This window comes from Pongo abelii, chromosome 22 (genome assembly GCF_028885655.2).
Source record: "Pongo abelii isolate AG06213 chromosome 22, NHGRI_mPonAbe1-v2.0_pri, whole genome shotgun sequence".
In the NCBI taxonomy this organism is placed as follows: Eukaryota; Metazoa; Chordata; class Mammalia; order Primates; family Hominidae; genus Pongo; species Pongo abelii.
Genome location: NC_072007.2, coordinates 41,772,182 through 41,799,187, shown reverse-complemented (window position 1 = coordinate 41,799,187; position 27,006 = coordinate 41,772,182). Strand labels below are relative to the sequence as shown.

General features: G+C 46.8%; 1 protein-coding gene across 12 annotated transcripts in view; it reads left to right on the top strand.

The window, feature by feature from the left end:
- The window catches only part of TIAM1 (TIAM Rac1 associated GEF 1), a 441,301-nt gene that overhangs the window by 45,995 nt on the left and 368,300 nt on the right, over positions 1–27,006 (top strand). The gene's annotated exons all lie outside the window — the stretch shown is intronic.

The window sequence follows — 27,006 nt, the reverse complement described above, 5'->3', positions numbered from 1 at the left end:
AGCATTGCTTTAGAAGTTAAGAATTATGTTAAAAAAGAGTAAGTGTTAAACTTCACTGAATTTTTAGCATAGAGCAAGCAGTTAGCCCTCTGGAAGCCCTGTTTCCTCTTAGTCTTTAATGTCCAGTCTCATATTGTTTATTTTAGAACATTATAGTTTTCCCTATGGTTAGAAAAGACTGTCTTGGGCTGGGTGCCGTGTGTCGTGCCTGTAATCGCAGCACTTTGGGAGGCTGAGGCAGGAGGATCACTTGAGCTCAGGAGTCTGAGACCAGTCTGGGCAACATGGTGAAATCCCGTCTCTACCAAAAATACAAAAAAAAAACCCAACCAACCAACCAACCAACCAAACAAACAAAAACACCTAACTAGGCATGGTGGCATGCAACGGTTGTCCCAGCTACTTGGGAGGCTGAGGCGGGAGGATTGCTTGAGCCTGGGAGGTGGAGGTTGCAGTGAGCCAAGATCACGCCACTGCACTTTAGTCTGGGTGACAGAGTGAGACCCTGTCTCAAAAAAAAAAAAAAAAAAAAGAAAAGAAAAAAGAAAAAGACAGGACTGTCTTTGACTCTGGAAAAGAAAAGAAAGTCTCGGGAGTTTTCCTCAGAATTTAGTCCCTGGAGTTAAATATTCTGAAAAAATGAAGTAGGAAGGATTTTGCAGAGGGCCGCGTCCGTAGTTTTCAAACTGGGTTACAGGCCATTCATTGGTTTATGTAGTGCTGTTGTGACAACAGTAAAAATAAAATTGTGGCCAGATGAGATGGCTCACACCTGTAATTCCAGCACTTTGGGAGGCCGAGGCGGGTGGATTACTTGAGCCCAGGAGTTTGAGACCAGCCTGGGCAACACAGGGGAGGCCCCACCTCTACAAAAAATGAAAAAAAATTAGCTGGGCGTGGTGATATGTGCCTGTTGTCCCAGCTACTTGGGAGGCTGAGGTGGGAGGATCGCTTGAACCTAGGAGGTCAAGGCTGCAGTGAGCCAAGATTGTGCCACTGTACTCCAGCCTGGGCAACAGAGTGAGACCCTATCTCAAAAAATAAAATAAACAAATAAAATAAATTGCAGTAGGATAAGGAAATTCAGTGCATCCCAGGCAGCTTAGGTAAATGTCTTGTCAATGTTTTTTTGTGTGTCATACCCAGGAGTTTGTGCAGCAGGTTGCCACGGGCTGTGGTTTGCCACTTGACCCTAACCTGCCACTCTCCTTTGTGTCCATGGCTGAGATGGTGTCTCTCTTGTCTATTTCTGCCTGTCACTTCCAGCTGATTTTTCAAATAGATTCTCAAATTAAATTTTGTTATAATATTTTTCCCTTGCCCTAGCAACGAGGCGTTAGCTTGGGACATTTTAATCATTTAGGAATATTTCCTTTGTATTATTACATTTTCCCTTTCTGCAAAGTGCCTTCCTGGAACTTTGGTGAATTTTAAGGTTACACATGATCAGTCCAGGATCGGGGAGGCCCGACCCAGGATTCTTCGGGATGTCACATACAACTGAGAGAAGCATATTTCGGTGACATAACTCTTTGTCAGGACTTATCAAACCCTTGCATAGCTTGGACTCGGTGCCAGGCATTGATTGCTGCGTAAGTATTGCCTCATGTGATTTTCCTAGCAGGATGAGCTAGATACTATTATTACCATGCCCTTTCTACAGATGAGGAAAACTGAGGCCCTGAGGGTGTGTCTTGGCCAAGATCAGGTGTCTGGTAAGGGACAGAACAAGGTTCTGAACCCAGGCAGTCTGGCCACAGAGTCCGCACTGAGAATTCCTCTGCTAGGCTGCATTGCAAGTCAATTATTGAATTTTATTAGAAGGAAATAATGTTGACGGAGGCTTTCTATGTGTGGCTAAGTGGCCTCAGAGGTCTGAACCTTTAGTGCCCAGCCAACTGCTCACCCTAGTTTCCTAGGGCCTAGTGTCCTAGGGTTGCCCTAACAAAGTGCCACCAACAGGGCGACTTAGAACAACACAAGTTTATTCTCTCGTTGTTCTGGAGGGCACAAGCCCAGACTCAGGGTACCCGCAGCATTGGTTCCTCCTGTGATACTGTGTAGAATCCTTCTTTGCCTTTTCCTAACTTATGGTGCTTCCCAGCAACCTATGGCATTCTTTGACTTGTCTCTCTTCTGTTGCCACATGGCGTTGTCCTGTGTGTCTCTGCTTTCAAATGGTTACCTTCCCTGTGTGTATCTTTGTGTCTCTTTTCTTCTTGCAAGGACACCAGTCATAGGAACTGAGGGACCACCCTATTCCAGTATGTTCTCATCTTAATGAATTACATCTGCAAGACATGATCATAAAAAGTAAACCGTTTTTTTTTTTTTTTTTGAGATGGAGTTTCACTCTTGTAGCCCAGGCTGGAGTGCAGTGGCATGATCTCAACTCACTGCAACCTCCGCCTCCTGGGTTCAAGCAATTCTCCTGCCTCAGCCTCCCGAGTAGCTGGGATTACAGGTGCCCGCCACCACGCCCGGCTAATTTTTTGTATTTTTAGTAGAGATGAGGTTTCACCTTGTTAGCCAGACTGGTCTTGAACTCCTGACCTCGGGCGATCCACCCGCCTTGGCCTCCCAAAGTGCTGGGATTATAGGTGTGAGCCCAACAGTTTTCAAATGAGGTCTGTTATGGGCTGAAATGTGTCCCCCCAAAACTTCCTATGTTGAAACTTCATATGTTGAAGCCCGAACCCTCATTATGCCTGAATGTGATTGTATTTGGAGATAGGACCTCTAAAGAGGTGATGAAGTGCAAATGAGGTCCTTAGGGCGGGCTCTAATCCATCTGACCGTTGTCCTTATGAGTAGAGGAAATCTGGACATAGAGGCACCAGGGATGTGCAGAGGTCCTTAGGGCGGGCTCTAATCCATCTGACCGTTGTCCTTATGAGTAGAGGAAATCTGGACATAGAGGCACCAGGGATGTGCAGAGGTCCTTAGGGCGGGCTCTAATCCATCTGACCGTTGTCCTTATGAGTAGAGGAAATCTGGACATAGAGGCACCAGGGATGTGCAGAGGTCCTTAGGGCGGGTTCTAATCCATCTGACCGTTGTCCTTATGAGTAGAGGAAATCTGGACATAGAGGCACCAGGGATGTGCAGAGGTCCTTAGGGCGGGTTCTAATCCATCTGACCGTTGTCCTTATGAGTAGAGGAAATCTGGACATAGAGGCACCAGGGATGTGCACGCACAGAGGAGAGGCCGTATGAGGACACAGCGAGAAAGAAGGCGGCCATCTGCCAGCCGAGGAGAGGCCTCAGGAGAAACTACCCTGCTTGCCCCTTGGTCGTGGACTTCAGTCTCCAGAACTGTAAGATAATAAGTTGCTGTTGTTCAAACCACCTAGACTCTGGTATTTTGTTATGGCAAGCCCAGCAAACTGATGCAGTTACATTTACAGGTACCCCGGGTTAGGACTTCAGCATATCGTTTTGGGGGATCCACTTTAGAACCATAGCACCAGGGTTTGCTGTTAGGAGGTCCTTTGATGGCTGTGCCTCATGAAAGATGCTAGTTCTGGTCTGGGGTTATGATTTTCATGTCTTTTCTGCCTGGGCACTAATACCTCTGCTTGAGATAGATAAACACACTCTCGTGGTGGGGAGGGGCCCGGCGGTAATTGGCTGACTCATCCCTGAAGTTCTGCGGCTCTCCAGGCACGTGGAACTTACTGGTAGACAGAACTGTCCTTCCAGGTAGGGGGCGCCCCTGAGAGAGAAACATGCAGCCCCGTCTTTGTTGCAAGGGAAGGGCGTCTGACTTTTATCCATTTTAGAGATGATCTCTGTCTGACAGTGTAGACAAAGCACAGGGCATGGAACTGTCTAACTCCCTGCCTCTCTCCCCTCTCTGTAGTTCCTTGATGCTGCAGGGGACTGAGAGACGTGTGCCTCGGGAAGGAGATGAGGCATGAGACATGCTATGAAACGGCTGGTTATTTTTGCTTCCTGCCTGGGTGTGGGTGTTTGTGTTGACAGTGGCAGAGGAGGTGCAGTGATGGGTGCTGGAACAGTTGGGTGCCCGAGGAGCGGGTGGGAAGTGGCGCCTGTGCCAGGCAGGTGACTTGGCGCTCACATGGCCCTTGAGTGGGTCCTGGGGGCTTTGCAGGACTCCAGGAGAGCTGGGTTTGCACCTCTGTGCCGGGGGATGTCTGCTTCCTTTTTCCATGTCATATTCAGGAGGCTTCCCCATGCCATGCCTGATCCATCCAACAGGGTGAGACACTCCCAGCTGTAGTAGTGGTTCCCTAAGTGGGTGATTCTCCCTGGGGTGACCTCCCAGTCTCAGCAGGTAGGGTTTGTAGGGTAGTCCTGAAGAACCATTCTGCAGGGTGCCCTCCATACCCCATAATCTCCACCACTGAGGCACGCAGATACTCCAGATGTATTCAAACATAGATCTCATGGAAAATCAGTGGCCTGCTCTATGACCCAGCTTTAAGACTCATTCCCTCCAGGGGTTCTCACTCTTGCTGGCTTCTCTAGACGTATGGGTGGAGGCGTTTTTGTTCATGACAAGGCACGGAGGAGGGGCAGAGTGAGTTCCTAGCACAGCCCAGTTTGCTAAATGTCCTGCAGCAAGTCATATCTTAATACCAGTAGTGTGCCCATTGGTCTCCCATGGGGATGATCGGGAACTGCCCCTGTGGGCTAGCTTGAAAAAGACTCCGTGGGAACCTTAGGACCACTTCAACGCTAGGATCTCGGACATGGTCTAAGGGCACAATCACCCTACAGAGTCGGAAGCTGAGACTCAGGTCCACAGGCCAGGATCAAAAGTTGGTTAGAAATTTCAACATGAGTGTGGGTGCGGTGGCTTATGCCTGTAATCCTAGCACTTTGGGAAGCACAGGCGGGCAGATCACCTGAGGTCAGGAGTTGGAGACCAGCCTGACAACATGGAGAAACCCCATCTCTACTGAAAATACAAAATTAGCTGGGTGTGGTGGTGGCTCATGCCTGTAATCCCAGCTACTTGGGAGGCTGAGGCAGGAGAATTGCTTGAACCTGGGAGGCGGAGGTTGCGGTGAGCCGAGATCGTGCCACTGCACTCCAGCCTGGGCAACAAGAGCCAAACTCTGCCTCAAAAAAAAAAAAAAAAAAGAAATTTCAATATGAAAGCCTAGTTCTTTATTTCTCTATCTCTCTCCTCCCCACTCCAAGGAAAGGTAGAAAAGAATCCAACTTAGGACTACATTCCACCCTGTAGGGTTTCCTAGGGCTGTGCTAACAGAGTACCACGGAGGGGAAGCGTCAAGCAATGGAAATGTTGTCTCCCACAGTTCAGGAGGCTCGAAGTCCACGACTGAGGTGTGAGCAGGGCCACGTTCACTCTGAAGGCTCTAGGGAAGAACCCGTCCTTGCCTCTTCCAGCTTCTGGTGGCTTCCTCAGTGTGCAGCTGCGTCCTTCCTGTCCCTGCCTGTGTCTTCCATGTCCTCCTTCCCCATGTCTGTCTGTGTCCAAGTCTCCCTCTTTTTATTAGGACATTGGTCATTAGAATAGGGCCCACCTTAAGCCAGTATGACTTCATCTTTACTTGATTATGTCTACAAAGACCCTATTTCCAGTTGGGTCACAGTCACAGGTTCTGGGAAGTAAGACAGGTAGGACTTCAGCATATCTTTTAAGGCACTCAATTCAACCCACAGCACAGACCCACCCCTGGGCTACCACCCTAAAACACCTTCCCATAATATGGTTGATGGCAGAGTTACTGCTGCCTGCGTCAGTTTCACTGTTGTCTGTCTGCTCCAGATAGCTGCCTGTGATCTGATTCCTGTCTGTCCCTCCTGCTAGACTGTGAGTCCCAAGAGGACGGGGACTATGACTTTAGGTCATGATTGATCGTATCCCTGGTACATAGCCCAAGGCCTACCATATAATTGGTGCTGAATAAACATTCGTTGAATAAAAAAGAAAACATATTTTGTTATTAGTTGTAGTTGTGGAGAAGTGTGATATAATTTTAAAAGGGACCAGGTATGGTCCCTTTTACAGGCTCACACCTGTAATCCCAGCACTTTGAGAGGCTGAGGTGGGCAGATCACTTGAGGTCAGGAGTTCAAGACCAGCCTGGCCAACATGGTGAAACCCCGTCTCTACTAAGAATACAAAAAAATTAGCAGGGCGTGGTGGCAGGTGCCTGTAATCCCAGCTACTCAGGAGGCTGAGGCAAGAGAATTGCTTGAACCCGGGAGGCAGAGGTTTCATGAGCTGAGATCCTTGCACTGCACTCCATCCTGGGCGACAGAGAAAGATTCTGTCTCAAAAAAAAAAAAAAAAAAAAAATTAAAAAGATGCATGCACCTCAAAAAATTAAAAATAGAATTACCATATGATCTAGCAATTTCACTTCTGGGTCTCTACCCAAAAGAATTGAAAGCAGACACTTAGAGAGATATTTGCATACCCACGCACATAACAGCATAATTCACAATAGCCAAAAGAGGAAGCAACCCAAGTGTCTGTTGATTGAATGGGTCAACAAAATGTGTATACGTACAGTGGAATATGATTTAGCCTTAAGAAGGAAGTTTTTTGTTTGTTTGTTTAAGACAGGGGTCTCCCTCTGTTGCCCAGGCTGGAGTATAGTGGCACGATCTCGGCTCACTGCAACCTCTGCCTCCTTAAGGCGATTCTCCTGCCTCAACCACCCAAGTAGCTAGGATTACAGGCTTGCGCCGCCATGCCTGGCTAAGTTTTATATTTTTAATAGAGATGGGGTTTCACCATGTTGCCCAGGCTGGTCTTGAACTCCTGACCTTGCGTGATCCAACTGCCTCAGCCTCCCAAAGTGCTGGGATTACAGGCATGAGCCACTGTGCCTGGCCAAAAAGGAAGGAAATTCTGACACATGCTACAACATGGATGAACCTTGAAGACATTATGTTAAGTAAAATAAGCCAGACACAAAAAGAGAAATACTGTGTGATTCCACTCGTATGAGGGACCTAGAGTAGTGAAATTCAAGGGAGTTTGTGTTGGATGGGTACAGACTTTGAGTTTAGCAAGATGGAAAGAGTTTGGAAGATAGATGGTGGTGATATTTGCACAATAATGTGAATGTACTTAATAACACTGAACTGTACACTGAAGAAGGGTTAAGATGATAAATGTTATGGTATGTGTATTTCCTATACCTTAAAAAAGATATGGAAGGAAGCAAAAAGAAGATGAAAAAGATGCATATGCGTGTGTGTGTGTGTGTGTGTACATGTGTGAGAGTGTGTGAGTTTAGAGAGAGTGCTATTAAGGATGGGAAGAGAGATGGAAATGGGGATGGAGCCTGTGTAGGTGGCTGATTTCCTCCTGTGAAGAGAAGTAGTCCTGCTGGGCAGAAAACTATGAGGGCAGCCATCAGTGCCTGGGTTGTAATCAGAGCTCTGTCTCCAGCAAGCTGTGGGACCTTGAGCAAGTTGGTTGTTTCCTGTTGTGCGCATCAGCTTTTTTTTTTTTTTTTTTTTTTTTTTGAGGCAGAGTCTCACCGTGTGGCCCAGGCTGGAGTGCAGTGGCCCAAGATCTTGGCTCACTGCAACCTCCGCCTCCCGGGTTCAAGCATTTCTCCTGCCTCAGCCTCCCAAGTAGCCGGGACTACAGGCACCCACCACCACGTCTGGCTAATTTTTGCAATTTTAGTAGAGACAGGGTTTCATTCATTGTGTTGGCCATGCTGGTCTCGAACTCCTGACCTCAGGTGATCCGCCCACTTCAGCCTCCCAAATTGCTAGGATTACAAAAAAAAGCTGATGCTGTGCCCGGCCTGGCATGAGCTTTTAAAAGGAGCTGGAATAGTAACCTTTGATGATCTTTCCAGCTAAGAAAACTTCAGAGGCTTTAAACATCTAAGATGGTAATGCTGATTCAGTGATTTTTTTCCCCACAATTCTCTGCAATGTCTACACTCAATGGGTGCTCTTCCAATTCCATGGGCTCCAGAGTGTGCTGGTTGAAATAGTTATCTTAGTCATCTTTTTGGTCAAGAATTCCCTGTGTTTGTGAATGACACCAGTGAGCTTGGCTTAAGAAGAATACATTTACTTTTTTTTTTCTTGATTTCTCTTTGCTCTTTGTTTATCCAGTTTCCAGGTCTTCTAGTTTTAAAATTTCCTTGACCTTTCATATCTTTTAACATTTATACTTCTTGGTCTTAGAATCTAATTATTCATGCTGATGATAATATCTCCTGTAGAGAGCTAAGCTTTTTTGCATGAGTTATATCATTGAATCCTATGTCAACACTATGAGGTGGATTCACGATCTCTATCTTGTAGGTGAGGAAACTGAGGGTTAAGTAGCTTGCTTGGCCTTGTGGTCACCCGGCCAATCAGTGGCTGAGTTGTGATTGAATCTGGTTTGTTCTTAGCTACACACCATGGGATGCTGCTTTAGGCCCATGGGGTCCTCACTCCTTCTGTGTCCTAAGTCCCTTTATGACAGGGATCGTATCTTTTTATTTTTGGTGTTTCTGAGGTCTCCAGTGCGGGGCTGTCAGAGGCTAATAACAAATTTGTTGAAGGTACTTGCTCATTTCTTTAAAAGAGGTCATTTCTGTCTTGCAGTATCAGAGCAGGAGTATCTATTATGTGGAGGAGACCATAGCTGTTACGTTCTTAGCTTCTGGGAGAAGGGTCAGGTTTCTCTAGAAGTTTTTTCTTTTTTTTTTTTTTTCTTTTTTTTTTTTTTTAGTAACAGTGGTTATTAGCAAGCATGAGATCCTGAAAAAATGCAGGCCGATGAGTACTACTTTAACATCCAAAGAAGAAAGGGATGACTTGAGATCTGAACGCAGAAAAAACCAAACTGAGTTCTGCGTTTCCCCCTCCACTGCAGAAGTCACCAGCCCCAGGTGCAGTCAGAGACATTGACCTGGAGAACTACCCTTGGTTCCACTGGGTTGAGCTATCTGGGAAATAGGAGCTTTCCCAACTTTGGAAGTTTTCATGTTTTAGTCTTTTCAGATCTAACAGAGGAGTGACCTAGATCCCAGCTCCCCATATTGCTTCTGCTTCTTACAGTGGCATTCTTGAACTTGGAGGAGCGGTGCATTGCTCTCAAGGTGGCTTCTGAAATTGCCAGGTAGCGAACTTGTTGTGCCTTCTTTTTGACATAGTGGCAGCCCATCCTTGAAAAGTATCGGGGAATGAATTACCCCAAAGGGTTGGATTCCTCGCTTCTCAGCGGCCATGCCCCCTCTTCTGGATGCACCCTTGCATTCTGTGAAGATTAAATCAGATCTCCCTTTTACCTGCAAAGGCAACCCCTCTCAGGCTGTTGTTCGTTGTAGGCCTGGGTTGCCTTGTAACACATATGCTAGCAAGCAGGAACCTGTCAGTCCTCAGCAAGTCAAGACAGATAGCATGCCAGCCCTCTGCACGCCCATGCTTAACTTGGAGAGCGCTCATGCTTCATCTGGAAGATCCAGGCTCCTGTTCACTGTAAGGTTGGGCAGGGATCGGCAGGAGGGACAGTTACTCTTTTATCCCTTTGTGAATGATACCATATAAGCATTAGAGATCTGCTCTGGGAAAGTGGATGGGCTGATCCCAACTCTTCCATTGGAATACCTAGGATAGTTAATCTATCAAATCGTGCTTAGAATTTTGGACGTGGAAGGGGTCATAGTCTGGTCCTCACTTTTTTTTTTAAACATAAATTAACCTATTTATTTTAGGCTAGTGATGTCTCAAATGGTGGTGTTTCCCCTGGTCTTTCAACCTCTCCAGTCTTCTGAGGGCGGACTTTTCTGTGATGATGAAGAGGTACTATGGGTCCTGACACTGTCAGCCACTGTTTTCATGCAGGATGCACAGTGCTGGATCCCTACAGCCTGCCATCTTGGTTTTGTCAGAGAAAAAGCAAGTGTATATGGAGTGCTGATTTCAGGTCCCACCCCTCCCTTCCTTTCCCCTCCCCTCCCCTCCGCTCCCCTCCCCTCCCCTCCGCTCCCCTCCCCTCCCCTCCGCTCCCCTCCCCTCCCCTCCGCTCCCCTCCCCTCCCCTCCCCTCCGCTCCCCTCCCCTCCCCTCCCCTCCGCCCCCCTCCCCTCCCCTCCGCTCCCCTCCCCTCTGCTTCTCTCCCCTCCCTTTCCCCTCCGCTCCCCTCCCCTCCCCTTCCCCTCCGCTCCCCTCCCCTCCTCTCCTCTCCCCTCCCCTCCTCTCCTCTCCCCTCCCCTTCCCCTTCCCCTCCTCTCTTTCTCTTTCTCTCTTCTTTCCCTCCTTCCCTCCCTTCCTTCCTTCCTTTCTTCCTTCTTTCCTTCCTTTCTCTTTCTCTCTTTTTCTTTCTCTTTCTTTCTCTCTTTTTCTCTTTTTCTTTCTCTCTTTCCCTCCCTCCCTCCCTTCTCTCCTTCCTTCCTTCCTTCTTTCCTTCCTCTCTCTTTCTCCTCTTCTCTTCTTTTTCTTTTCTTTCCTCAGTTTACTCTGTTGGCCAGGCTGGAGTGCAGTGGCACAATCTTGACTCACTGCAACCTCCACCTCCCGGGTTCAAGTGATTCTTGCGCCTCAGCCTCCTGAGTAGCTGGGATTACAGGCACGCACCACCACACCTGGCTAATTGTTTTATTTTTAGTAGAGACGGGTTTTTGCCGTGTTGGCCAGGCTGGTCTTGAACTCCTGACCTCAAACGACCCACCCGCCTCAGCCTCCCAAAGTGCTGGGATTACAGGCGTCAGCCACTGCACCCAGCCTTCTTCACCATTTTCCTAAGGGAGACACAATAGCGGATTATGGACAATTTTGACCTTGGTGCATTTAGCCGTGTCACTGCCCAGGGTGTGGCTCTCACAGCAGGTGTGAGCCACTGCGGCCATCCTTTTTTTTCCTCTATTTTTGATTTGGCCCCTGGCAAGTCAATTTCATCATCCTAACTCAAGTAAGAGCTTGGAATGTGAGGGTGCCTTGCTTGACTGATTGGCTTTCTTTAAACTTCCTTTGCTCTCCCTTTGATGAGATGCTCCTAAGCAGAGAAATGGCAGGCAGCCAAAATTGGAGAGTGTGGCCATCTGGATTAGCAATCCTTGAATCATTAGGATCTGATTGTAAAGGGAAACTATGAAATGCTTTAAAGGGTGCAATCCAGAGTGAACCAGGAAACTCAAGACACATGATCTAGGCAAAATACATCTTAAGGCAGCTTCCTGAATGGAGCAGAAACTCCTCTCAACTGACTCATTTATCTAGGCTTCGTGATCTCCTTTTTGTTCTAGCTGAAATCCTGTCCTTAGTTCCGTTTTCCTCATGCTTGGTGCTGACCCAGATTTGGGGGAGGGAGGTAGGAAGTGGTGGGTGATGGTGGTGGTTGTGGTAGTAATGGACATGGAAGTCAGTCCTCTCTTAAAATTGCTTCCAGGCTGGGTGCAGTGGCTTACACCTGTCATCCCAGCCACTTGGGAGGCTGAGGCCGGGATAATTGCGTGAGCCCAGGAGTTCAAGGCTGCCGTGAGCCTAGGTTGCCTCACTGCACTCCTGCCTGGGTGACAGAGCAAGACCCTGTCTCAAAAGATAAACAGAAAACAAATAATAAAATTGCTTCCTTCCTGACAGTGTTTGTGGGCCCCTAAAATGTCCTGTCTGGTATTTCTCCTTTTACCTTTTTTTTTCTTTAAGATATGTTACTTGGCAGACTGGTTTGGTAACCTTATTAGAACTGAAGCTATTGAGTCATTAATTCTGCCAGTTGAATTCCTTGTCACTGGAACTTTCCCCCAGCTCTCAAAACAGCTAAGTGAAACCTGAGGGAGAATAAATAGGATGGACAAGGCAGTGCCTGCTCTTAGTCTTACCCTGATTAAATTCCCAGGTGGCTGCGGATGGGGCATTCAGCCCGTTGGTCCCACATTTCCAAGCAAATGGCTTCTTTGTTGTTGGTAAAAACCACTTTACGAGGCTGGGCGCAGTGGCTCATGCCTGTAATCCCAGCACTTTGGGAGGCTGAGGTGGACAGATCACCCGAGGTCAGGAGTTCGAGACCAGCCTGGCCAACATGGTGAAACCCCGCCTCTATTAAAAATACAAAAATTAGCCAGGCATGGTGGTGGATGCCTGTAATCCCAGCTACTCTGGAGGCTGCGGCAGGAGAATCGCTTGAACCTGGGAGGTGGAGGTTGCAGCGAGCCGAGATTGCACCACTGTACTCCAGCCTGGGCAACAGAGTGAGACCCTGTCTCAAAAAAAAAAAAACAAAAAAAAACCCACTTCATGGATTTGGTGGGTTCCAGTGAGAAATACCAGTTTTGTCTTGAGAGAACAACAGGTAGATATGAAAGGCCAAAGAAAGCTGTCGAGCTTGGGTCGCTTTGGTCAATCAGGCCCAAAGGTCACTTTTTTTCCTCCTAGCTGCGTGGATGCCTAGAAAAGTGATTTTCTGCTTTGCATTGACTCTTTCCCCCCTCTCTTCTTTCCATCCTGATTGACCTGTGGCTTGCTGAGAGCTGATTATGTTTAAAAAAAAAAAAAATCCAGCTCCCCGGTTCTTCACCGTTGTAACTGAGCAGCATCGGTAAGCGGCTCCTGGAAGGTGCAATGTACGTGGGGTGTGAACCAGCCTCTGCAGTACTGGAGTGTGTGGTCCTGACCTTCTGGACTGCATTTGAAAGTCCTTCTTTAGCTGTATCTTTATCCCTTGGGGGAATCATTAAACAACCCCAAATGGTGGCGGGTCCAATATGAGAGGGGCAGGGAAGAGGAGAGAGGGAAAAAAAAAGAACCAACAAAACACCCACATTTCTCTTTCTGCTGCCAGGGCGTGTTAGCAAAGATAGCCTTTCCTGAAATGTTATTTATTAGTTGCTTTTGTAAAAGTGTCCTGTTTTCTCAGGCAAGTCAAGAATTTGGTTTTTGTAGAGGGGAGGAGGATGTAGCTGTTTCCTCGGACTGCTGTTATAACGTAGCACAAACTGGTAGCTTCCAACAACAGAAATGGATCCTCTCACAATTCTGGAGGCCAGAAGTTCAAAATCAAGATGTCGGCCAGGTAGGTTCATTCTGACGGCTCTGTAGGACCGTCAGTTCCAGGCCTCTTCCTAGTTTCTGGTGGTTTCTCTGAAAGCTTTGGAGTTCTTTGACTTGTAGAGGCCTCCCTCCATTTTGTGCCTCCATCATCCCTGTGTGTCTTTGTCTCTCCTTCTCCTCCTTCTGAGGATGCTAACCATACTGGATTAAAAGACTGCTGTGCCCCAGTGTGACCTCTTCTTAACTTGATCACATCTGCAGTGACCTTATTTCCAAATAAGGTCACATTCCAAGCTACTGGCGATGTAAAGTAAGGACTTCAACATATCTTTCTGAGAGACCCGGTTAAACCCCTAACAGAGGACTTATGTGCTTGGCCTGATGTCAGCTGACAAAGGGGAAGAGCCTCGTTGGCCAAGGGTCTACTACATGGCGGATGCTGTCTTAGACCCTTGCAGCTTCACCTTTTTGAAGGTCGCTGTTGTTCTTTCCAGAGAAAACTGAGTTTCAGGAGTGAAGTAGCTGACCCAGTCATGTGCTGCCTGTCAGTGAAGAGCTGGGCCCGAATCCAGCTTTCTGACAGCGAGCTGGCCTTTCCAAGGGTGTACTTGTCCTCCTTTGCTACTACTCCTCTTTGTTTTTATTTATTTATTTTATTTTATTTTTTGAGATGGAGTCTCACTCTGTCACCCAGGCTGGAGTGCAATCGTGCGATCTTGGCTCACTGCAACGTCTGTCTCCTGGGTTCAAGTGATTCTCCTGCCTCAGCCTCTGAGTAGCTGGGATTACAGGTGCCTGCCACCATGCCCAGCTAATTTTTGTATTTTAGTGGAGACGGGGTTTCACCATGTTGGCCAGTCTGGTTTTGAACTCCTGACCTTGTTATCCGCCTGCCTCGGCCTCCCAAAGTGCTGGGGATTACAGGCGTGAGCCACCGCGCCCAGCCTTTTTTTTTAGTCGTAATTTTTTTTCAGAGACAGGGTCTTGCTTTCTGGTCCAGGCTGGAGAGCAGCAGCGTGACCGTTGCTCACCATAACCTTGAACTCCTGGTCTCAAGTGATCCTCATGCCCCCGTGCAGCATGTACTGCCATGCCCGGCTAATTTTTGTTATTTTTTATAGAGATGCGATTTCACCGTGTTGCCCAGGCTGGTCTCAAACTCCTGGGCTCAAGTGATTTGTCCACCTCAGCCTCCCAAAGTGCTGAGATTACAGGTGTGAGCCACTGTGCCTGGCCGTATCTTTGTTAAAGTATGTCATTTACGTGTAACTGTGCCTCCTTCGTAGCACCCCAGGGAGATGGGGTGAGGACCTTCCCCATCCCTTATGATTGGTGTTTGTCTCCCTCCACTGGACTAGCAGCTCCTCAGCTGTGTCTTTCCAGGCTTTGCTCATTGACTGACAGAGCCAATGCTCAAGGTATCTTTGCCAAATAAATAGATCCCATCATCTTAATGTTCTGGGGGAAAAGGACCCTCTTTTCCTTCCTTTCTTCCTTTCCCCCTCCCCTCCCCTCCCCTCTCTTCTCTTTTCTCTTCTCTCTTTTCTTTTTTCTTTTCTTTTCTTTCTTTTCTTCTTTTGATGGAGTCTCGCTCTGTAGCCCAGGCTGGAGTGCAGTGGCATGATCTTGGCTCACTGCAACCTCTGCCTCTGGGGTTCAAGCAATTCTCCTGCCTCAGCCTCCCAAGTAGCTGGGATTCCAGGCACCCGCCATCACGCCCGGCTAATTTTTGTAATTTTAGTTGAGATGGGGTTTCACCATCTTGGCCAGGCTGGTCTCGAACTCCTGACCTAAGGTGATCCACCTGCCTCAGCCTTCCAAAGTGCTGGCAGTACAGGCATGAGCCACCGTGCCTGGCCAGGACCCTGTTTTCTCATCCCATGTCTTGACTTCTCACTAGTCCCACATCCTTTTTCAAATACAAATATCAATCACATTTCAGGCTACAGTTCATGTGGTACAAACATACACAGGTGTGCCCAATCAAATCCTCCCCCAAAGCACTAGAGACTGGGTCATGGAGCCGGGATCTTGGCTGAGAGAGCAGCTGTGGATTTCCTTAAGGGAGAGTGGGGGTGCTACGGGGTCCCTTGCCTGGTGTTCTGACAATTGGAAAGCCAGATGAGCTCACCATCTTCTCAGTCTGGCTTCTGCAGACAGTAGTACCTTCTTACCTTTCTCTGGTTGTCTGAGAGCTTGCTCAAGTCCCATAAAGTTTAACATGGTGAGTCTAGGCTGGTGAGAAGGTTCATTTCTCCATTCAGAATTGCTCGCTGCTGGAATCATCTGTGATCATCTTGGAAAGTTCTTGCGTAGATCCAAGAATCTCCTTCAGTGACACACCACCAAATGGCTTGTTGGCTATTATCTCCAAGGGAGGGGGGCTGCCACTGAAGAGGGTTGGATGCTGTTTACATTCGGGTTTGTCCTTCCAAGGAATGGGATATCCTCCTGAGGGCTTTAGCAGGTTGTGACAGTCAGATGGAGGACAGATGTGCCAGTGTGTCACATGATTCAGTCACAGAACCAGCAATATCAGCTTGGGGGAACAGGGCTATGGGGAATTGTGGCTTGTAAGTCAATCACATAATTTATTTTATGTGAAAGTTCTGTCCAATTTAGGCTGAAACTTGATAGAACATGTTTTTCCAAGCCCCCAGCTTTACTTGTCTGGAATGAGCCCTTTCTAAACAGGCAACTCTCCAAGCACAGTGGCTCATGGGGTCACATCTGGGCAGCACCCTACCAGGTGGCTTTTAGCTGATTTCTTAAGTGTCTTTGGCTTAAGCCACTCCAAACTGTCTGCTCGCGCTATTATTTTATTATTTTCCTTGAACATATTTTCAAAGTAATTTTATTTCCTTTATTTATATTTTGAATACACAATATGTTCACATGATTCAAAATTCAAAATATATAAAAGTAAATGGTGAAAAATCTCCATTCCGCTCCATCTCCAACTATCCTGTTCCCTTCTACAAAGAGGTAGTAATGGTACCAGTTTCCTATCTGCCATTACGGATATAACATCCAGGTAAATACATATCAGTACCTTTTCCTCTCCACTTGTGAAATGAATGGTAATATTCCATACATCTCATTTTGCATTTTTTTATTTTGCATATTTTAAAGATCTTATCAGTATAACGCTTCCTTACTCTTATAACTATTTGTTTTGATATTATTTCAATTTCGGACTTAAAGAAAAGTAGCAAGAATAATATAAAAAACTTTCATACACAGTTACACGTTGCTTAACGCTTGGGATATGTTCTGAGAAATGTGTTGTTAGGCAATTTCATCCTGGTACAGACAACATAGGGTGTATTTTCCTAAACCTAGATGGTATAGCCTACAACACACCTACGCTGGATGATAGCCTAGGGGATCCCCAACCCCTGGGTATTGACCGGTATCGGTCAATGGCCTGTTAAGAACAGGGCTGCACAGCCGGAGGTGAGCGGCAGGTGGGTGAGCATTACGGCCTGAACTCTGCCTCTTGTCAGATCAGTGGCGGTATTAGATTCTCATAGGAGTGCGAACTCTATTGTGAACTGCTCATTCGAGGGATGTAGGTTGCATGCTCCTTATGAGAATCTAACTAATGCTTGATGATCTGAGGTGGAGCAGCTTCATCCTGAAACCATCCTCCCCAACCCCCGACCCCAGTCCATGGAAAAATTGTGCATCTAAACAAAGGAAAGATAGAGCAAAAATACAGAATGAAAGAGAAAAAGTGCTACACCCATATAGGGTACTTGCCATGAGTGGAGCTTGCAGGACTGGAAGTTGCGGTGAGTGGGTCAGTGAGTGAGTGGTGAGTGAATGTGAAGAGCTAGGACATTCTGGACACTAAAATAGACTATAAATATTGGACACTTAGGCTACACTAAATATATAAAAATTTTTTTTGTTTAATAATAACAATAGCTTACTGTAGCTTTTTAGCTTCACAGACTTTGATTTTTTAAAAACTTGACTCAGTTGTAACCCTGTTTAAAACATAAGCACAATGTACAGCTGTACAAAAGATATTCTCCTTTTTTTTTTTTTTTTGAGACAGAGTCGCCCAGGCTGGAGTGCAGTGGTGCAATCTTGGCTCACTGCAAACTTCGTCTCCTGGATTCAGGCAATTCTCCCACCTCAGCCTCCCAAGTAACTGGGACTGCTGGTGCATGCCATCACACTCAGCTAATTTTTGTATTTTTGGTAGAGATGGGGTTTCACCATGTTGGTCAGGTTGGTCTCGACCACCTGACCTCGAGTGATCTGCCTGCCTTGGCCTCCCAATGTGTTGGGATTATAGGTGTAAGCCACCGCGCCTGGCCAGTATTCTCCTTTACGTCCTTTTTCTGTACACTTTTTTCTATTTTTAAACATTTTATTTTATTTTTTTAACTTTTTAAACTTTTAGTTAAAAACCAAGATATGGTCATACTCATTGGCCTACGCCTACGGAGGAGCAGGCCAGCAGTATCACTGTTGTCCATCTCCATGTCTTGTCCTTGTCTTTTGGGAAGCTCTACAAGGGCAGTGAGAGCTCCACTGTAATTTTTTTTTTTTTTTTTGAGACCCTCACTCTGTCGCTCAGGCTGGAGTGCAGTGGAGCGATCTCGGCTCACTGCAACCTCCAACCCCTGGGTTCAAGTGATTCTCCTGCCTCAGCCTCCTGAGTAGCTGGCATTATAGGCGCCTGCCCCTGCGCCTGGCTAAATTTTGTATTTTTAGTAGAGACGGGGTTTCACTGTGGCCAGGCTAGTCTTGAACTCCTGACCTCAGGTAATACCCCCACCGCCCCGCCTCGGCCTCCCAAAGTGCCGGGATTACAGGCATGAACCACTGCGCCTGGCCTCCATTGTAATAAGACCACTGTCATATATGGTTCAGACCACTGTCACTGACTGAAATGTCATCGTGCAGTGCATGAATGTATTGCTGTGGTTTGAATGTGGCCCCTTCAAAATTCAGGTGTTTCCAGTATGATGGTATTGGGAGGTGGGGCCTTTAAGAGGTGAGTAGGCTGTGAAGGCTCCTCTGCCGTGGAGGCTCCTCTGTCGGCATTAAGGCCCTTATAAAGGAGACTTTATGCAGCATTTGGCTCTCTTGCCATTCCACCTTCTGCCAGGTGAGAACACAGCGCTGCTCCTCTCTGGAGGATGCCACATCAAAAGGTGCCATCTTGGAGGCAGAGAGCAGTCCTCCCCAGACAAATGAATCTGCCGGTGCCTTGATCTTGGACTTCCCAGCCTCCCGAACTGTGAGAAAATAAATTTCTCTTCTTTATAAATTACCTAGTCTCAGGTATTTTGTTGCAGCTGCACAAGCTGATTAAGACATACACGTTACCAAAATTCACCAGTTGTTTGCATTTCATCCCATTTGCTTTATAATTCTCTCTATATCTAAATATGTATCCACACACTTTTACGCCTAACACATTTATCCTCATACACATTTATATATGCACACTTATACACACACTGTTTTTTCCCTGACCTAATTTAGAGTATTTTGGCAACATCACGTCCCTTTGCTGCCTAAGTACTTCAGTGTGGTGGCCTGAAAAATGAAGACATCCTTGCATGTTCTCAGAGAACCTCTAATTCCATTGCACTTTTCTGCAGGTGTTGCTTTGTGCTAGTTGGGTGGGTATACATTTTTGTTAATTTTTAGGACTCCTTTTTTTTGAGACAGGGTCTCGCTCTGTCGCCAGGCTGGAGTTCAGTGGCGCGATCTCGGCTTATTGCAATCTCTGCCTCCCAGGTTCAAGCAGCTCTCCTGCCTCAGCCTCCTGAGTAGCTGGGACTACAGGCATGTGCCACCACGCCCGGCTAATTCTTGTATTTTTAGTAGAGACAGGTTTTCACCGTGTTGGCCAGGATGGTCTCGATCTCTCGACCATGTGATCCACCTGCCTCAGCCTCCCAAAGTGCTGGGATTACAGGTGTGAGCCACTGTGCCCGGCTGATTTTTAGGAGTCTTCTAAGCTGACTTTTCCAGTGTAGGAGCAGAGAGGTGGAAAGCATCTTACTTTTTCATATCAAGCTGATAAAGTATTCTTTCTTGGACCCATAGCCCTTTCCTGGACTGTTTGTTAAGCTTCTGTGCTTTCCTCATGTTTGCTTTGGGAGAAAGAGGATTCTTCATTGGAAATAGGAAAAGGGAGGGTTTGTCTTGATCTTGGTGCTTCATCTGTGTGCTTTTTGGATTGGATCACTTGTAGAAGAAGAAGGGGGCAAGAGGAGCTGGCATCATTAGTTACTGCCTTATGTGTGTTCCCAGCCTGTAGAGGGTACAGAAATAAATTATTAGATGGGCCAGGCATGGTGGCTCACACCTGTAATCACAGCACTTTGGGAGGCCAGGGTGGACGGATCACTTGAGGTCAGGAGTTTGAGACCAGCCTGGCCAACATGGCAAAACCCCGTCTCTATAAAAATACAAAAATTAGCTGGGCGTAGTGGTGCACGCCTGTAATCCCAGCTACTGGGGAGGCTGAAGCATGATAATTGCTTGAACCTGGGAGGTGGAGGTTGCAGTGAGCTGAGATCGCGCCACTGTACTCCAGCCCGGACGACAGAGTGAGACTCTGTCTTTTTTTTTTTTTAAAAAAAGAAATAGATCTAATTCCTGCCCACAAGAAACCTAATTCACTTTAACAAATATCTGTGGAGCTGTCTATGCTCTACCTACTGTGCTGCCAGCCGTGGTTATACATTCCCTACTTCTGCCCTGAGTGCAGACACCACCGGCTGGTCCCTTCTCCAGCTCCAGACCAGGTCACCTGCTGCTGCTGGATCTGTTTATTTCTAAAGCACAGCTCCGATGTGTCACTGCCAAGCCAGCCTGTTCTCCTAACCCTTCGTTGCCTCTCAAACCAAGGCAGCCTGGCATCTGGTCCTGCAGGTCTTGCCATCTGCTTTTTTTCTAAACCCATGACTTGCCTATACATACCCTGCACTCCAGCTTATCTTGATACTCTACATTGTTCCCAGAATTCTTGTCAAAGTTTTCTGTTTTTTGTCTTTGCTTAAGCTGTTGGTACCCTCTGAAAATGCCAGTCTACCTAATTTCCATCCTTTGGTTTCCATTTCTGATGCCGCCTCTCTCACAATACCTTTCCGGAAATTCTCCATGCGATCTCTTCCTCATTTAAAGCTATCATTTCATCTCTCTTTTTATCATTGATTGATTGTGTGTCTTACGTTATATGTGTCTGTATTTACCCTTCACATACTCCTCCCTGCTCCTAATTAGATCATGCATTCTTAGAAGGTAAAATTCATCTTCCTTCATGCTTTCCCTCATTTCTCACCTTCCAGAAAGAGTTCAAGGCCACTAGGGCTGTATCTGAAATATAATTGAATTCTTTGCAGAGCCTGCATGGTACCTGGAATGTAGTTGGCCCTCAGATTACGCAGGATTGAGCTTAATAAAGGTAAGAAGGTCAGTGAGTGGTTTTGATGAACTTACAATTCCAAGCACTGGAGATGTCTGAGAACATACTCATCATCAGCTTAAACGACTTCATTTAAAAAAAAAAACATATGTTAACTATTAACTTCATTAAAAAGCCAACTTCATTAAAACACACCTTAAAAAATTATTTATTCCTCCAGATTCTTTCTGGTCTTTTCACTGAGCACATATGTACCTTCTTTTGGAATCACTATATATGTGATAGATGGATTTTTTTCACTTAACATTTGTGTGTGTGTGTGTGTGTGTGTGTAGAACCCAAAATATCTCAGGTCTCAATCAATTTAGAAGGTTTATTTTGCCAAGGTTAACGACGTGCCCATGACACAGCCTCAGGAGGTCCTGATGACCTGTGCCCAAGGTGGTCGGGCATAGGTTGCTTTTATACATTTTAGGGAGAAATGAGACAGCGATCAGTACATGTAAGATGTACATTGGTTTGGCCTGGTAAGGTGGGAGAACTCTAAGCGAGGGGCTTCCAGGTCATAGGTAGATAAGAGACAAAAGGTTGCATTCTTTTGAGTCCTTGATCAGTCTTTAAAGTTTTCTGTTCTTTGTGTAAATTTACACAATTTAGTCTGGCTCAGTGAATCTGCATTCTTACATAAACAGTGTGGTGGAGGAAGCAATCAGATATGCCTTCGTCTTAGGTGAGCAGAGGGATGACTTTCCTTCCTGCACCTGTGAAGATCAGCTTTCAGTTCAGAACTGTTTTAGGGTAAAGATCTTGAGGCCCACCAGGAAATTCCAAATTGTGAGGGAGGTATGTAGCTTTTTAAAATCTTTTTAGCTGTCTTATTTAGGAATAAAATGGGAGGCAGGTTTACCTGATGTAGTTCCCAGCTTGACTTCTCCCTTGGCTTAATGATTTTGGGGTCTTGAGATTTATTTTCCTCTCTTTCTTTCTCTCTGTGTTTATATACATATACTTATGCATATACACATATATACATATATATACACACATCACATATGTATATACACACACACACATATATAAGTAATTATTTTTAATGCTTATGTAGTCTCAGGAAGTTAGTTCTTGAAGAATAACCTTGCAGGCACATAGTAGAGACATTTTCTATCCAGTCAGATGGTGTTATCTTTTGTTTACGTCTATTTCCTAAGCATGGAGAGTCCTACGTGAAATTCTTATCTTTAACAAGATGATTTATGTACTGATTTATCTAGCACTGTCTCCCCCACCAACCTCCATCCTTGAAAAAATTGCTTTGGAAGATTTTCTTCTCCAAAGTCTCATAGATTCATCAATCAGTTTTATTTAATGTCTAAACTTGGGGATGACATTTAGCAGTGGGTAGTCTATAAATTGCGAAAGCAAAGAGAGCTTTTGAATCCTGGCTTTCACTGCTCCTTCTCAGATGGCCACAAAGCATCAATTTTCTACCTCTCGAATATGTCATAAAAGGTATCAGTTGGTCTGCCTTCTGTTAGGATGACTTACAGTCAGAGTGTGAAGAAAGGAGGGTTGGAAAACAGGTTGGTGACTGACAGGAAGTCATCATGAAGGTCCTGGTCACCTGTTCTCTCCGTTCTTCTGTGTGCCTTGCTGGGGATCTGGTCCAGACAATCTGACACATTGTCTTTTGTCTTTAATATGTTTGTAAGATTCTAGACTCTTAGTAATGAGCCTTGGTATAGGGTTCTATCAGTTAGGATGGTTTTGGCTGCTAGAAACAAAAGACCCAACCAAACATACCTTAAACAATATGGGGTTTAGTATCTCACATGATGCTTCCAAGGTTGATTCATTAATGCAGTGATGGCATCAGAATCATGAGTTCTTTCCACTTTTCTACTCCACTGTCCTCAGGTTCTTTGCTTGATCCTTGGGCTCCTTCCTTCCTTCCTTCCTTTCCTTCCTTTCCTTCCTTTCTTTCGGCAGAATCTCACTGTGTCACCAGGCTGGAGTGCAGTGGCGCGATCCCGGCTCACTGCAACCTCCAACTCCCTAGGTCAAGTGATTCTCCTGCCTCAGCCTCCGCCTCTGGAGTAGTTGGGATTACAGGCACGCACCACCATGCCCGGCTAATTTTTGTATTTTTAGTAGAGACGGGGTTTCACCATGTTGGCCAGGATAGTCTGGATCTCCAGACCTCGCGATCCGCCCGCCTCCGCCTCCCAAAGTTCTGGGATTACAGGCGCGAGCCACCACGCCCGGTCAATCCTTGGGCTTATTTCTACACAGTAGCAGGGGTGGCAGCTGGAGTTACAGCACTGCCAGTAATTGCAACAACACTGGAATGAACAGCCAGGCATTTCTACCAGTTGGCCTCTTTTCATCTGCAAAGAATCCTTCCTGGAACTCCCCAGTCTACTTCCTGTCTTGTTCCATTGGTGGCAGCTGAGTCACATGGCCAGCCCTAACCCAATCACAGGCAAGGAGTAATGGGAGGCGCTCATTGGTTTATATCTGGCTTATTTCAGGCAGGGGCTGGGCAGCGGCGGTTCCCTGAGGCTGTCCTGGCCTGAGAATGAACTTGGATGATCAGTGTTCTGTTGACAGGGAGGGAGGCATCCAAGGGGTGCTCTTGGGAAGGCAACTAGGGATTTATTATTATTATTATGTAAAGGCTAGACCCAGTCCTGCTGGCAGTCTAAAAAAAATCATTTTATTTCGTGCTTTAATCAGTGGTGACATTTGGGTATTTTGAATCTCTGCATTTTTGGGTGTGGTATCTTAAACTTTAGAGATTCTTCTTTAAACTTGAGGATATCTGTAAGATTTTTTTTATAAAGCCACTTAATTATTTTACATAAAGTAGAATTAGAGAGGGCCTCACAGTGACCCCAAGTCATGGTCACAGGGCAGGAATAGAATTTGCCTCTCTATCTAATAAAACAAAAAAGATTTATTAGATAATGGGCACCTCTGCATACAGTAGGTTTTTATGGTGGAAGGAGACTCCAAACAGAATTAACAGTAACACATGTACAAGTTTTTTGGGAAAAAATTGGAAAGGCACACTTTTCAGTGAACGCTAGAATTCTTTTCCTTTTTTTTCCTAAAACAAACTTTCACATGAAGGGCTGGATAAAAAAGTCTTCTTTTTCCTCTTACTCCTGCCAGTTAATAAAACTGCTGAAAGAGAATTGTAATGATCCGGAAACCTTGTTTTTCTGGAAGTTTCTTCAAGTGCTTTGAGCATGGGCATGAACAGCCAGATGAAGTGGGATGGGGAGGGGAGGGGGATTTGACCTTCCCCTCCAGGGCTCTCCCTCTGGGCACTTTCTGCCCTGAGATGGATGAGGAGCTGACATGCTGTCTCAGACTCCAGGGAGTGTTTTCCTCAGCACTGGATCCCTTACAGGTGTGCTGTGAGCGTGGCCTCCTGAGGATGGCTTCCTAAGGTCACGGTTGTAGAGGTATGTTGGGTCCAAGCGACCCAGGGTGGCCCTTCCTATCTGCCAAGGCGGGGGTCTGCACTTTTCCCTTAGCACAATTTTCCCTCCCTCCCTCCCTCCCTCCCTCCCTCCCTCCCTTCCTTCCTTCCTTCCTTCCTTCCTTCCTTCCTTCCTTCCCTCCCTCCCTCCCTCCCTCCCTCCCTCCCTCCCTGTCTCCCTCCCTCTCTCTCTCTTTCTTTCGTCTCCTCACTTTCTTTCTTTTTCTTTCTTTCTTCTTCTCCTCCTCCTCCTTGTTCTTCTCTTGTTCTTCTTTTTCCCTCCCCCTCCTTCTCCCTCTCCTCCTCCTTCCTCCCCCACCCCCTCCAACCTTCTCTGTCGCCAACACTGGAGTGCAGTGGTGTAATCATAGCTCATTGTAGCCTTGAACTCCTGGGTTCAAGCCATCCTCCTCCCTCAGACTCCCAAGTAGCTGGGACTGTGAGTGTGCACCACTATGCCTGGCCAAGGTTGTAAAAATTTTTGTAGCGATAAGGTCTCTATGTTGCCCAGGCTGTTCTCAAACTCCTAGACTCAAGCGTTCCTCCTGCCTCAGCCTCCCAAATTGCTGCAATTGCAGGCGTGAGCTACTGCACCCAGCCCACAGTTATTGTTGTTACCGTTTAGTTGGCTGGTGCTGACGAAATTCTTGAAATATATGCTTGGCAAGTATTTTTTTTTTTTCTGATTGTAGCATGCATTTTCCTTGGAGAGAATACAATACAGGAAGGCGTAGAGAAGAAAACAAAAGTTATCCATAATTTTGCCACTTATGAATAGCTGCTGTGAACGTTTTCACCTATGCTTTTCCTGTCTTTTTTTTCTCTTATATATCCGTGTTTTTTCCTTGTTCTCCTCTTTCCTCCTCTCCCCTCCGGATAAGATTTGTGTCCCCACCCAAATCTCACCTTGAATCATAATAATCCCCACATGCCAAGGATGGGGCCAGGTGGAGATAATTGAATCATGGGGGTGGTTTCCCTCATACTGTTCTGGTAGTGAATAAGTCTCATGAGATCTGATGGTTTTCTAAATGGCAGTTCCCTGGCGTACGCTGTTTTGCCCGTCACCATGTAAGACATGAGTTTGCTCCTCCTTCACCTTCCGCCGTGATTGTGAGGCCTCCCCAGCCATGTGGAACTGAGTCCATGAAACGTCTTTCCTTTATAAATTACCCAGTCTCGTGTATGTCTTTATTAGCAGCGTGAGAGCAGATTAATACACCTCCCGTTTCCCCTTCCTCCCCTTCCTTTTCTTTTTTCTGTCTGTACATATGAGGATTACACAGAATACAGATATAATTTTGTATCTCCCTCCCCATCCCCCTGAATACACTGACTGGGGTCGGACTGCCTGGATTTGACAAATCTCAGCTCTTCTAAGCAGAATGTGAGCATTATGTGCCTCAGTTTCCCAGTCTGTGAAACAAGAATAAGGGTAGCTATGAGGACCAATTGTAAAACTCTCTGGAGTACTCAGTCCCGTGCCCAGCATCCGCATAGACATTCCTGGTTGACAGTCTCCTGCGTTCTCAGCGACCGCTCTTTCATATGTCCTCCCTATGCTGTGAAGTGGGGATGAAAACCCTGGTTTCCTGTAATCCCAGCACTTCGGGAGGCCGAAGTGGGTGGATCACCTGAGGTCAGGAGTTACAAATAGACTATAGATTTCTTCCTACATTTTTGTTTTTTAAAAGGATCAAGTGACCGGGCACAGTGGCTCGTGCCTGTAATCCCAGCACTTTGGGAAGCCAAGGCGGATGGATCACTCGAGCCCAGATGCTTGAGACCAGCCTGGCCAACATGGCGAAACCTCGTCTCTACTAAAAATACAAAAAAAAAAAAAAAAAATTAGCTGGGTGTGGTGGCGGGCACCTGTAATCCCAGCTACTTGGGAGGCTGAAGCAGGAGAATTGCTTGAACCCAGGAGGCGGAGGTTATGGTGAGCCGAGATTGCACCACTGCACTTCAGCCTGGGCGACAGAGCGATACTCCTTCTCAAAAAAAGAAAAAAGAAAAAGGAAATCCTGGTTTCTGGCAAAGGAAAACTGGATGTCATGAGTTGCTTAGACTGGGACGTGTGAACCGTGGCAGTATTGAGGTTTTGGGGTGGAGAATTCTTTGTCGTGGGGGCTGTCCTGTGCCTTGTAGGGCTCTGCTCGTTACTAACAGCCCCCACCTCCAGCTGTTTTCAGACACCACCAAATGTGCCCTGTCGGAAAAAGCTCCTTAAGTTTTAAACCCCTGGACTGGACCAGTCAGGATTTATCACCTGGATTGCCCCCAGCCCTGAACAAAACTGATGGGCAACCAGGTTGTCGAGTACCTGTGAAGCCAGGCATGACGTCTGATGCCTCCTTTCCCAGCCTCTGAATATCTGCCATCCCACATTCCAAGGAGAGACCTGCCGTGTCTGTGTCACCAAGTCTTAGCTAGCACCACTGCCTGTCCTCTCCTGACCCTAGGTGGAGACTCCTGTGGCCCCAGTGAGGAGTTGGGCGAAGCGGCCACACAGCAGAAAGGTCTCAGTGCTCCCTCATGTGACATGCAGGGGCCTGAGTGGTGATATGACTCTCATTACATCTCAGGCTGTGGACGAGGCAGCTTTGCACAAAGTGCTTCTGACCTGGGACTGCCCCACATCAAAGACCACCAGGCTTTACTGGTCCTTGGGCTTCCCATCAGGAAGGATGGCCCAGCCTGTTCCCCTCCTCAGTGGAGAGGGCAGATGCAGGAAGCTTCCACCTGAGCCTGGCTGCCAAGCCCGTGACATGGGTGATTGGGCAGTGGTGACCGAGGAGCAGTTGAATGTAAAAAAGCACAACCAAGCCCAGAGCAGCACCTCAGGACACAGAATATTTGTCAGACCTAAATGAAATGCTTTGTAAATCTTGCTGCCCAAGGAGGAATAGGCTGGTGGAGCTGCTGACGCACCCTTTGTCCCTTTCGTTCTGACCCTGTAGGATGATGCAGGACAGTGGGACTCTCATTTCTGCTGCTTCAGGTTCTAAATGCAGCCTCAGACTTGAGGGCAGGATGACAGCGGTGCAGCTGGCTTTCAGAGGGATGGTGGGGAGTTCCTCGGGGGCCGCTGACTGGCTGTCAGAGGGCGAGGGTTTTCATTTTTTCCCCAGGATGATCCAGAGTGGAAAGTGTCCTGTGTTCCGGTGCTGGAT